This window comes from Rhinoderma darwinii, chromosome 10, assembly GCF_050947455.1.
Source record: "Rhinoderma darwinii isolate aRhiDar2 chromosome 10, aRhiDar2.hap1, whole genome shotgun sequence".
Lineage (NCBI taxonomy): Eukaryota > Metazoa > Chordata > Amphibia > Anura > Rhinodermatidae > Rhinoderma > Rhinoderma darwinii.
The window spans coordinates 15560547-15572386 of NC_134696.1; positions in this window are offsets into that span (position 1 = coordinate 15560547).

The following is an 11840-nucleotide window of genomic DNA, read 5'->3' on the forward strand; positions in this document are numbered from 1 at the left end:
GGACCTACTGTGTTACTTCAAGGGTTTGATTTAGGGTCACCTCTAAGAGCGTTATCTAAGTAGCCTCCTCGTTCTCCAACTTTTAACTCTGTACAGGGATATTGATTTCAGTGCGGAAAGACTACCAGGTCGCAACCTCTTGAGGTGGTTCTGGTGTGAGTAGCAGCCGGCCCAGTGGACCAGGTTACAATGATGTAGAACAACGCGAGTACAGGCACTGGCAAATGGCGCCTCTCCTAGGAGTTTTTTTTTCCTTGTAATTCCTAACTAGATTTACAACTGGCTGAAGTCATCTTCATATGCACATCTGATGTCCAACTCCCGAGGCTTCGCACACTGTGGATTATTTTGATTGCAGTGGTATTCTGCTTAAAGCTTTATAATTAAATTGTGCTGACCATCTTGCACAACCCAAATAGGTGAGTGATTTGCCACCTTTTGTGTTATTTACCCTACGGATCCTGACTATATATACCTTAAAGGAGCGGCTATCCCCCCCCCCCTTTTCCCTTTTACCAACTATTACAATACAGCATTATATAACTCGCATGGTGAAAGGCGTAAAAAAAGAAACATTTTAAAACACTAGAGTTGTTGTTCTATGTTCAACTTAGCGTTAAAAAAGTAATAAGAAGTCATCAAGAGATCGTATGTAACAAAAAATGGTACCAATAAAAACTACAGCTCCTCCTGCAAAAAATAAGTCCTCATACCTCTCAATCGACAACAAAATTAAAGAAAAGTTATGGCTCTCAGAATGTGGTGAAACAGAACAATTTGTTTTTTTAACAAATAGTTTTTTCTTTGCAAAAGTAGTAAAATATTAAAAAGTGGTATATAAATTTGGTACCACCGTAATAGTTTTGAGCCGCATAATAAAGTTAAGTTGTCGTTTTTACTGCACGGGAAAAGCTGCAAAATGTAAACACAAAAAACAATGGAGGAATTTAGGTTTTTTCCAATTGCACCCTACGAAGAATTTTTTTTCTGTTTCGCAGTACATTATATGCTACTTTAAATGGTACCATTAGAAACTACAACTCCTTAAAAAAAAAAATAAGCCCTCACACTGCTTTATTGATGGAAAAATAAAACAGATTTGTCTCTTGGAAGGCGGGGAGCGAAAAACTAAAACGCGAAAACAAAAAATGTCTGGGTCTTTAAAGGGTTAATTTGGAGATTCTCCTCAGAGTAAGGTACAGCCATGTCACAAGAACTCAAATACTAAAAGGGGGGGAAACGTCAGCATGGGGTAGATCAAGAAAAAAAATAGAAAAAAAGTTAACCGAGGGTGCATCTGTCAGGGATCATTACCATGTATATTGTTTGAAAAATATTATCCTTACATATATATATATATATATTCAGTATATTACACAAAGAGATTGGATTCATGGAGCACAAAGAGCCTGCATAACACGCCTATGGAAGACACCGCCCCCTGGAATGCAAAGAGGAGTGTGCAGAAGAATGTACAGGAAAACTTACAGCTGAGGAGCCAATGGGACTTAAGCAAGTCCCACATCTCGAGGGAGGGGCATGTGTCTCCTCTGTCTGTTTCTTTGTTCTGAATAAAAGTTCAGTTCTCCTCTTTTCTGATAAAGGGAAAGTTGTGTAGCGAACATTTCTGACTCGTTCACTTCTTTCCAGGCATGCCTTCAGCTTTCAATTTACAGAGGTGGTTATTCGGTGTGAAATGACAGGGAGAAAGGAGCTTCCCTGATATACGGACCTGACATTTTTGGCACCCCAGATGGGACCTCACTCGAGGAAATATCGAAATCCGGATAACCGACAATCACAGGATGAAACAGAGGACCCGAGATTGCCCACTGATAAGGAATTTGATCACCTCCGCAATAACACGGTAAGCGAGTTGATTTTATGAATCTTCGTCTTATCTGTGTTTGTGGACGGTCTTGTGGCGATCTGTAGAACCCTTTTGTTGATTTCCTGGATTATCTCAGGTGACAGAGGTGATATTTTCCGCTGTGAGGTCGAAAACCTGTGAGACCTTAGTCGCGCCCGACTAACCATCCTCTGGGTAATTAGGGATAGATAGTATTATAACCTGTCTTATACAGGGGCACGCGGGCATAAGTACATGTGTGATAAGTCGTGGATAGTATTATAACCTGTCTTATACAGGGGCACGCAGGCATAAGTACATGTGTGATAAGTCGTGGATAGTATTATAACCTGTCTTATACAGGGGCACGCGGGCATAAGTACATGTGTGATAAGTCATGGATAGTATTATAACCTGTCTTATACAGGGGCACGCGGGCATAAGTACATGTGTGATAAGTCGTGGATAGTATTATTACCTGTCTTATACAGGGGCACGCGGGCATAAGTACATGTGTGATAAGTCGTGGATAGTATTATAACCTGTCTTATACAGGGGCACGCGGGCATAAGTACATGTGTGATAAGTCGTGGATAGTATTATAACCTGTCTTATACGCGGGCACGGTAAACTGTGCGATAAGACGTGTGATAAGTCGTGGGACAGGCGCATGCGGGGTGCAACGCACTGATAAGTGGTGTATTAAATTGTAGGTAATATATATTAACCAGGTCAGAGAGTTGTAGACCGAAAATTGATATATAAATTACGTGTATAACATAGACTGTTAGAATGGATGGTTTACGGTCCATATTCAAATCTCCAGGATCGTCCGTTTCCGGACAGTCCTATTCGTATGATTTAGTGAAGCGAAGGGAAGGCAAGCAGTATGTGAGTAAAATGAAGAAATTGATGGATGTGTGTGGGATCCATAGAGGAGGTAGGCTCCAAGCCGCAGATTGGGCAAAAGGTATTCGTGAGAACAAAGGGAAGTTAGAAGATAGTAAGTTGACGGAAAGTGCTTTAGCATGGCAGCGAACAGCCATAGCGGTCAGCAAAGAGGGATTTGAAGAAGCAGAAGTTAGGAATAAGAAGGGCATTATATTATGTTATATGTATTATACAACAAAGGAGCAGCCCCCACCTTATAATGGCCGCCATCCCTCATTTTGGGTGTGCCCTTATTGTGGCCAGCAAAACCCCCTTACAATTGAACAATGTGTTTCCTGTGGGAGAGGCCGCCCCTCACCTCCTGATGAGCTCACGTCTGGCTCAACCAAAGCAGCCTGCCCAGGCCCAACCCCTAGACCAACCCCTTCTGCACCCACCGACACGCCCAGTACACCCGGAACTGACATCAGTACGTCACAGGAAGTTCCCACCCCCGGCGGCCATCTTACTACTCCACATGAAGCTACCATAGAGCCACCATTACCACTATACCCAGTCCTTACACCAGATGGTGCCTATTATGTCCCGAAAGATTTTGTGCCCCTTTTCCCTATTGTCCCCCCAACCATGACTGGACGCTTCCCGTCCATAGATGACTTTCTTAATAGCCCGGCCTTTCAACGTGAAATGGCTAAGAGAAGGAGTCAGTGTGAACCGGATGAAGACAAGGAATCCCAGCATGAGTTACATGCTGTGAAAGAGGATTGTACGCTCCCCCTCCCGGTCAGTCAGATCCCGGGCCATGTCACATTTCACATACCAGAGTCCCCACCAGTGGAAGAGAGGGATACTTTCTCTGATGCAGGACACCCACAGCACTGGTAACCATTAGCAAAAAGACTGGTGTGGCCTACTGACACTTTGTTGATAGCAGGAATGGGCGATATTGTCACCCAGCGAGTGGATGCAATTGTCAATCCAGCTAATAGTAAGCTCCGCCATATGCGAGGGGTTGCCAGAGCAATAGTACACGCCGGAGGTGTCGGAATCCAACGTGACAGCGATCTCATAGTTCAGGAACAAGGCCCACTTAGAGTGACAGATCTGGTATCCACAGGCCCAGGAAATCTCCCCTGCACCCTGATAGTACATGCAGTAGGCCCTGTGTATGAGGCCGAGAATCACGAGCACGGTGTTCAACAGCTTCAAACAACTGTCCGCAGGATTCTGGATTTCGCCAATTATAAACGTCTCACAACCATAGCACTCCCAGCTATTAGTGCAGGAATTTTCGGGTTCCCACCTCAAGCATGCGCACAGGCAATTGTTCAGGCCATACGGCATCACCCAGCAGTGCCGTCCCTGGAGGAAATCAGATTAATTAGCAATGATGATGTTACTGTCCAAGCACTGAAGCAGGCCGTGCAGAACATGTCCAAGCAAGTTATCCCCTCACCTTTATTTAAGGAGATGTTCCCTGAAGATCCGGATGAACTGCTACCTGGCCTACCCCACCCACCGGTCTACCCACCCCCTCCTACATCCTTACCTCTAGTTCCCATATCCACACCCATCGTGGTACTCCCTGATGCGACACTGCCTCAGGAGATCGGGATTACCACAGCCGCCTCCTCCGCCATCCCCGGCTCTCCTCCAGTCCCTGACCCACCTACGACCACGACCACATCCCAAGGTGACGCACCCAACAAATATGTGGCCTTCAATCCGACGCAAGTGAACCAGATTGTGAGCCAACTCCCGGACCCGGACAAGAATCCTATGCCGTTCTACAGGAGACTCAGACAAATTCAACAGACATACTCGGCAGCATTGAAGGATTTGCAACTCATCACTAGCATCAAGGCGGGGGATAGTTTCTGGCCCATAATCCAGTCTGCCTTAGATGATACACAAGTACCAAATCAGGTAACTTATGAATCAGGAGATGTGTTTTGCCGTCAAATGCAAGGATGGGCAGAGGGATAGGTTAACAGAATCTTCTACGAGTATTTCAGACTGCACCCAAGACACCACGGAGTCAGTGGAGAAGTTCTATGCCCGGATACAATCCCTTTTCCAAGACCAGGGGTTTGATGTTAAAGTCAAAATGCAACAGGTGTTGTTAGTGTCCTCCTTTGTTAATGGTGTCAAGGAGCATATCAAGAAGAAGTTGGTGGAGGGAAGGCCGGAATATGTTGACATGGATCCCAGGAAGGTCCTCCTCGTAGCTAAAGCTATTGAAAAGCAACCCGCCCCCACCCCACAGGAGTCTACAAAGGTGGCCGTGTGCCAGGATATCAATACAATTATGTACGCCGGACCAGCAGAGCGACACCCCCCTCTCTACCCGCAACAGGCTTACCGTCCTCCTCAACGATCTTACGAGCCTAGACCCATACAAGCGAGACTAACAAGGAAATATCCTGACGCTCAGGGTCCCGGAAGGGCCAGTGGAGACCACGCCTGTTATAGATGTGGGGATCCGGGGCACTTTAGGCGACACTGCAGAACTCGTCCGGCCAATCAACCCGATCCACGACCTCGAGGAGATTACAGTAATCGCTCTCCGAAACGCCCTTACCGACCATAGGGAACCGGCAAGCCCGTGCCCACCATGGCCTCTGTTACTGCACAGTCTGGACCTATTTCTTCTGTTAGGATCCTGGTGGGAGGCCACTCTTTGCCTTTTCTAGTGGACACGGGTGCAGCCAGATCGGTCATAAGAACTAAGGATCTACCTGCTGACAGTCTCATATCTGAAGATTATATCTCCTGCGTTGGTGTAGACGGCAAGCCATCTTCTTCTAGGCTCACCTACCCCGTACCTGTTGGGGCCCAGCAAAAGATTCTCTCCAGATTTGTGGTTTCCAATACCTGTCCTCTCAACCTGTTGGGAGCAGACTTGTTACAAAAACTTCACGCAATTATCCGCTACGAAGACTCTGGAATGTACCTCGATTTGGACACTCCTCTGTCCCAGGAAGAGGCCTGTCAGATCAGGGCTATCCCTTTGCTTCTACACCAACCCCCTCCCACCCCCATTCCGGAATATTTCTACAATCAGATCCCCGATTCTTTGTTGTCCACAGGCCCGGAAGATATAGGGAGATTACCCGTTCCACCTGTTCAAGTGTTCCTCAAAGAAGGTGTGCACATACCACGGCTCCCACAATATCCTTTGAAGGCTACACAAGAAGTTTCCTTAGGAGCCCAGATTCAGGGACTACTACGGAATGGCGCCCTTATCCACTGCATATCTCCAGCCAATACCCCCCTCTTCCCTGTGAAGAAGAAAACTCAGTGTAAAGGATCTGCCAGGCACTACGTCTGTGGAGACTCCCAGGGTTAATCAGTCGACACCTGAGGCCAGACCTCTTAGACTGACACCGGCTCCCACCAATCAGGGTGGCAGGCTCAGGAGTGGGAGAGCCTATCGCGGCCTGGTCAGTCAGAGTTAGCTCCGCCCCCTGTCCATTTATACCTGCAGTTTTCTCTTCCTCATTGCTTGTTATTCTTTTGGATTCCTGGCCCCACTGCTGCTTGCTCCAGCCTGCTTCTGCCGTGCTTCTGCCTTGCTGCAGTTCTCCTTGACTTGACTTGCTTTGCTTTGCTTTGCCCCTGGCTTGCTTCTGTCTCCGTGCCCGCTCGGGTTACTCACTTCGTCCTGGTCCTGACTGTTCGTTCGCCGCTCCGTTTCCTCGTGGCGTTCCGTGGCTACTGCCCCTTCCCTTGCGTGTTCCCTGTTTGTTTTCCTGTGCACTTAGACAGCGTAGGGACCGCCGCCCAGTTGTACCTCGTCGCCTAGGGCGGGTCGTTGCAAGTAGGCAGGGACAGGGCGGTGGGTAGATTAGGGCTCACTTTCCCTTCACCTCCTTCCTGCCATCATAGAATAACAAGCCCTTACCTAGTCTACCATTTCTCCTACGCTGTCGCTATCATGGACCCCCTTGAGACCCTGACCCAGCAGATGCAGGGCCTCTCCCTACAGGTCCAGGCCCTGGCCCAAAGGGTTGGGCGCACCACCTCACCTCTAGAACCCGACCTCAAGTTACCTGACCGGTTTTCAGGGGACCGTAAGACGTTTCTCTCCTTCCGGGAGAGTTGCAGACTATATTTCCGCCTTAAGCCCCACTCCTCAGGTTCCGAGAACCAGCGGGTGGGTATCATCATATCCCGACTCCAGGAAGGGCCCCAAGAGTGGGCCTTCTCCTTGGCTCCTGACGCCCCTGAACTTTCCTCTGTTGATCGTTTTTTCTCTGCCCTCGGACTCATTTACGACGAGACTGACAGGACTGCTTTAGCCGAGAGTCAGTTGGTGACCTTACGTCAGGGTAGGAGACCGGTTGAGGAATACTGTTCTGATTTTAGGAAGTGGTGCGTAGCTTCTCAGTGGAACGATCCGGCCCTAAGGTGCCAGTTTAGGTTAGGATTATCTGACGCCCTGAAGGATCTGCTGGTTAGCTACCCCTCGTCTGACTCTCTTGACCAGGTTATGGCCCTAGCAGTACGACTTGACCGACGTCTCAGGGAACGTCAGCTAGAACGCTTCAGTGTGCTCCCCTCTGACTTTTCTGCGATCCCCCCCGAGGTCCCGCCTCCTCGCCCCTCCACGGAGGACTCGGAGGTACCTATGCAACTCGGGGCCTCCATGTCCCCTCGACAACGTAGGGAGTTTCGCAGAATGAACGGTCTCTGCTTCTACTGTGGGGACGACAAGCATCTACTGAACACCTGTCCCAGGCGCAAGAATAAGAAGCCGGAAAACTTCCGCGCCTAAGTGATCATCGGGGAGGTCACTTGGGCGCACAGGTATTTCCCGTTAATGTGAAACGCAATAAAATTTTGCTTCCCTTTCAGGTCTCGTTTGCTGGCCGGTCTGCCACGGGCAGTGCTTTCGTGGATTCTGGCTCATCTGCTAATATCATGTCTGTGGAATTTGCTATGTCTCTAAAGATGCCTTGTATTGATTTACCTTATCCTATCCCTGTAGTAGGAATCGACTCTACTCCCCTTGCTAATGGTTATTTTACTCAGCATACTCCTGTTTTTGAACTCCTGGTTGGCTCCATGCATTTGGAGCAGTGCTCTGTACTGGTAATGCAGGGATTATCGTCTGATCTGGTTTTAGGCCTTCCCTGGTTGCAGTTGCATAATCCCACGTTTGATTGGAATACTGGGGATCTCACCAAATGGGGTAATGAATGTCTTATGTCATGTCTTTCTGTTAACTCTATTTCTCCCCGGGAGGAGGTAAACACGCTTCCTGAGTTCGTTCAGGACTTCGCCGATGTGTTTTCTAAGGAGGCCTCCGAGGTGTTGCCCCCCCATAGAGATTACGATTGCGCTATCGATTTGGTGCCTGGTGCCAAGCTTCCTAAAGGTCGGATATTTAATCTTTCATGTCCTGAACGTGAAGCCATGAGGGTGTATATCCAGGAATGCCTGGCCAAGGGTTTCATTCGCCCCTCGACTTCTCCTGTAGGTGCTGGCTTCTTCTTCGTGGGGAAGAAGGATGGTGGTCTTAGGCCGTGCATTGATTATCGTAACCTGAATAAGGTCACTGTAAGGAACCAGTACCCACTTCCTTTGATTCCGGATCTTTTTAATCAGGTTCAGGGAGCCCAATGGTTTTCTAAGTTCGATCTACGGGGGGCATATAACCTTATCCGCATCAAAGAGGGGGATGAGTGGAAAACTGCGTTCAACACACCCGAGGGTCATTTCGAATACCTGGTCATGCCCTTTGGGTTGTGTAACGCCCCTGCTGTCTTCCAGAATTTTATTAATGAAATCCTGAGAGAGTACCTGGGTAATTTTCTTGTTGTGTACCTTGATGACATACTGGTGTTTTCCAAGGACTGGTCCTCTCACGTGGAGCATGTCAGGAAGGTGCTCCAGGTCCTTCGGGAGAATAATCTGTTTGCTAAGACTGAAAAATGTGTCTTTGGGGTACAGGAGATACCATTTTTAGGGCAAATCCTCACTCCTCATGAATTCCGCATGGACCCTGCCAAGGTTCAAGCTGTGGCGGAATGGGTCCAACCTGCCTCCCTTAAGGCGTTACAGTGTTTTTTAGGGTTCGCCAACTATTACAGGAGATTTATTGCCAACTTCTCGGTCGTCGCTAAGCCTCTTACGGACCTTACCCGCAAGGGTGCTGATGTCCTCCATTGGCCCCCTGAGGCCGTCCAGGCCTTTGAGACTCTCAAGAAGTGCTTTATCTCGGCCCCCGTGCTGATTCAGCCCAACCAAGAGGAGCCATTTATTGTGGAGGTTGACGCTTCCGAGGTGGGAGTGGGGGCCGTCTTGTCCCAGGGTACCAGCTCCCTCACCCATCTCCGCCCCTGTGCTTACTTCTCTAGGAAGTTTTCGCCCACGGAGAGTAACTATGATATTGGCAACCGCGAACTTCTAGCCATTAAATGGGCTTTTGAGGAGTGGCGGCACTTCCTGGAGGGGGCCAGACACCAGGTAACGGTCCTTACGGATCACAAGAATCTGGTTTTCCTAGAATCGGCCCGGAGGCTTAATCCTAGACAAGCTCGGTGGGCACTATTCTTTACCAGATTTAATTTCTTGGTTACCTATAGGGCTGGGTCCAAGAATATTAAGGCTGATGCTCTGTCACGTAGTTTCATGGCCAATCCTCCTTCCGAGAAGGATCCCGCTTGTATTTTACCCCCTGGTATAATCGTCTCTGCCACGGATTCTGATTTAGCTTCTGATATCGCGGCTGATCAGGGTGCAGCTCCCGGGAACGTCCCTGGGGACAAACTGTTTGTTCCCCTGCAATACCGGCTGAGGGTACTCAGGGAAAACCATGACTCCGCTCTATCTGGTCATCCTGGCATCTTGGGCACCAAACACCTCATTACCAGAAACTATTGGTGGCCTGGGTTGCCTAAAGATGTTAGGGCTTACGTCGCCGCTTGTGAGGTTTGCGCTAGGTCCAAAACCCCTAGGTCCCGACCTGCGGGCCTACTACGTCCCTTGCCCATTCCCCAGAGACCTTGGACCCATATCTCCATGGATTTTATCACCGATTTGCCTCCATCTCAGGGCAAGTCGGTGGTGTGGGTGGTAGTCGACCGCTTCAGCAAGATGTGCCACTTTGTGCCCCTTAAGAAGCTACCTAACGCCAAGACGTTAGCTTCTTTGTTTGTGAAACACATCCTGCGTCTCCATGGGGCCCCAGTCAATATCGTTTCGGACAGAGGGGTACAATTTGTTTCCTTATTTTGGAGAGCCTTTTGTAAAAAGTTGGAGATTGATCTGTCCTTCTCCTCCGCCTTCCATCCCGAAACTAACGGCCAAACGGAAAGGACCAACCAATCCCTGGAACAATATTTAAGGTGTTTCATCTCTGACTGTCAATTCGATTGGGTCTCATTCCTTCCCCTTGCTGAATTTTCCCTGAATAACCGGGTCAGTAACTCGTCAGGGGTCTCCCCGTTTTTCTGTAATTTCGGGTTTAACCCAAGGTTCTCCTCCGTCTCCCCTGGTTGTTCCAATAATCCTGAGGTAGAGGATGTTCATCGGGAACTGTGCACTGTCTGGGCCCAGGTTCAGAAGAACCTAGAGGCGTCCCAGAGCGCACAAAAGATTCAGGCGGATAGTAGACGTTCTGCTAACCCCCGGTTTGTCGTCGGGGATTTGGTCTGGTTGTCGTCCAGGAACTTGCGCCTTAAGGTCCCGTCCAGGAAGTTTGCTCCCCGATTTATTGGGCCTTATAAGGTCATTGAAGTCCTCAACCCTGTATCCTTCCGTCTGGAGCTGCCCCCATCCTTCCGCATACACGACGTCTTTCATGCTTCCCTCCTTAAACGCTGCTCCCCGTCCTGGTCCCCCTCTAGGAAACCTCCTGTTCCCGTTCTCACCCCTGAGGGGGTGGAATTCGAGGTGGCCAAGATTGTGGACAGTAGGATGATCCAGGGCTCCCTCCAGTACCTGGTCCATTGGAGAGGATACGGGCCGGAGGAGAGGACTTGGGTACCTGCTCGAGATGTTCACGCTGGGGTATTGGTCAGGAGGTTCCACCTTCTCTTCCCCACTAAACCGGGTCCTCTTAGTAAGGGTCCGGTGGCCCCTCATAAAAGGGGGAGTACTGTAAAGGATCTGCCAGGCACTACGTCTGTGGAGACTCCCAGGGTTAATCAGTCGACACCTGAGGCCAGACCTCTTAGACTGACACCGGCTCCCACCAATCAGGGTGGCAGGCTCAGGAGTGGGAGAGCCTATCGCGGCCTGGTCAGTCAGAGTTAGCTCCGCCCCCTGTCCATTTATACCTGCAGTTTTCTCTTCCTCATTGCTTGTTATTCTTTTGGATTCCTGGCCCCACTGCTGCTTGCTCCAGCCTGCTTCTGCCGTGCTTCTGCCTTGCTGCAGTTCTCCTTGACTTGACTTGCTTTGCTTTGCTTTGCCCCTGGCTTGCTTCTGTCTCCGTGCCCGCTCGGGTTACTCACTTCGTCCTGGTCCTGACTGTTCGTTCGCCGCTCCGTTTCCTCGTGGCGTTCCGTGGCTACTGCCCCTTCCCTTGCGTGTTCCCTGTTTGTTTTCCTGTGCACTTAGACAGCGTAGGGACCGCCGCCCAGTTGTACCTCGTCGCCTAGGGCGGGTCGTTGCAAGTAGGCAGGGACAGGGCGGTGGGTAGATTAGGGCTCACTTTCCCTTCACCTCCTTCCTGCCATCATACTCAGAAAGGTGAGCCCGATAAATTTCGCTTGGTCCAGGATCTGAGAGCAGTTAACGCTGCCACGGTACTCGAAACTCCAGTGGTCCCCAACCCGCATACTCTGCTGAGTAACATTCCGCCCGAATCTACATACTTCACGGTTATTGATTTGGCCAATGCTTTCTTCAGTGTCCCTCTACATCCTGATTGTCAGTATCTCTTTGCATTCACCTACAGGGGAGCTCAGTACACTTGGACAGTTATGCCACAAGGAGCACAGAACTCACCCAATCACTTTTCTCAGGCTCTCTCCATGTGCCTGGATCCTTGGATACAAACTCACCCTGAAGCCACACTCCTCCAATACGTGGATGACCTACTCCTTTGTTGTCCGGACAAACAGACAAGTCATCATCTCTCTCTACGCCT